Source organism: Salvelinus sp. IW2-2015, linkage group LG22 (assembly GCF_002910315.2).
Source record: "Salvelinus sp. IW2-2015 linkage group LG22, ASM291031v2, whole genome shotgun sequence".
NCBI lineage: Eukaryota > Metazoa > Chordata > Actinopteri > Salmoniformes > Salmonidae > Salvelinus > Salvelinus sp. IW2-2015.
In genome coordinates this window covers 10,817,503-10,819,495 of record NC_036862.1, presented here as the reverse complement: position 1 = coordinate 10,819,495, position 1,993 = coordinate 10,817,503, and positions in this window count along the sequence as shown.

Below are 1,993 nucleotides of genomic sequence, written 5' to 3'. Positions count from 1 at the left end.
CTCCTCGTCCTAGTACCTGGTGGTTAGGACCAGGACACCCCTCTCTCTGTACCTGGTAGGACAGACCACACCCTCTCTCGTACCTATTAGAAACAGACACACCCTCTCTCTGTACCTGGTAGGGACAGGCCCACACCCTCTCTCAGTACCTGGTAGGGACAGACCACACCCTCTCTCTGTACCTGGTAGGACAGGCCACACCCTCTCTCTGTACCTGGTAGGGACAGACCACACCCTCTCTCTCGTACCTGGTAGGGACAGCCACACCCTCTCTCTGTACCTGGTAGGACAGGCCACACCCCTCTCTGTACCTGGTAGGGACAGGCCACACCCTCTCTCTGTACCTTGGGTAGACAGGGCCACACCCTCTCTCTGTACCTGGTAGGAACGAACCACACCCTCTCTCTGTACCTGGTAGGGACAGAGCCACACCCTCTCTCTGTACCTGGTAGGACAGGCCACCCCTCTCTCTGTACCTGGTAGGACAGGCACACCTCTCGCTTGTATCTGGTAGGAACAGACCACACCCTCTCTCTGTACCTGGTAGGACAGACCACACCCTCTCCTGACCTGGTAGGACAGACCACACCCTTCTCTCTGTACCTGGTAGGAAACAGACCACACTTATAAAGCGAGGAGGGGTTGACATATGAGGAATACAAAGAGCCTCAAGGTAGGGTGTTGTATGATGAGGTCCAGGAGTTTTTCCTGACCATATAGGGTCCAGAGTTTTCCCGTAGTCAGGAAGACCTTCTGGCCCTATTCATTGTGTATATCAGACCAGTACAGTACAGACTTGTACATTACACCTCAGTATGGATTAGTGGATTGGAGAGAGTAAGAGAAAATGGGATTTCGGATTAATGGTGGGGATTAAAGCTTTGAGGGTTTAACGTCAAGACAGACAATAAGACTACAGAGAACCCAGCTTTTATTTAAAGCTGTCCTGTGTTTGGATCAGTGACAGGGACTGGGAGCAGGGCGGAACTCAAAGATATACTGTACAAAAGGGAACAGAGGAGACAAACAATATTTCTCTGTGTTTTAATCCAATTCACTCAACTAACATCAAACAGTACGAAAAATAGAAGTAAATCCATGTAATGTATATTTTTGAGGAAAAGTCCCATAGGAGAACCCTTGTTGGTTCCAAGTAGAACCATTTTGGGTTCCATGTAGAACCCTCCYTGTAAAGGGTTCTACATGGAACCCAAAAAGGTTCTACCTGGAACCAACAAGGGTTCTTCAAAGGGTGCTCCTATAGGGACAGCCGAAGAACCCTTTTAGGTTCTAGATCGCACCGAGTGTATTTGACGTCTGTAAGCCCACTAACACATGGCTATGTTGCAGGTACAGAATGCTCTACTCAGCTTCAAGGAACTCCTTCATTCCAAAAYTTCAGGTATGTTCTGGTCATGATGCAGTTTGAAGATGTTCAGGCATTAGATCCAGTGTACAGGTGTAYGATCTTAACCTTTTACTGCAGTGGGCTAAATCAGGGCAGTCTTAATCAAATCTACTTTGAAACAAAAGTACACACCTCACACACTTGGTTATGGGCTTAGAAAAAAGAAGACACCTTTACCGTGTCAGATATAAAAGTGTTTGAAAAAGACACAGGATTTCCGTCAACAAAATACAAATGTTATTAATGATAAAATGATCAAAAATATGAATAACATTCCACTCATGAGGCCAAAGAGGGCGCTTTTGGTCATTGACTGCAAGAATGGGCTACTTTGACCACTACTGTTGCAGCGATATACACTGCTCAAAAGAATAAAGGGAACACTAAAATAACACATCCTAGATCTGAATGAATGAAACATTCTTATTAAATACTTTTTTCTTTACATAGTTGAATGTGCTGACAACAAAATCACACAAAAATGATCAATGGAAATCAAATGTATCAACCCATGGAGGTCTGGATTTGGAGTCACACTCAAAATTAAAGTGGAAAACCACACTACAGGCTGATCCAACTTTGATG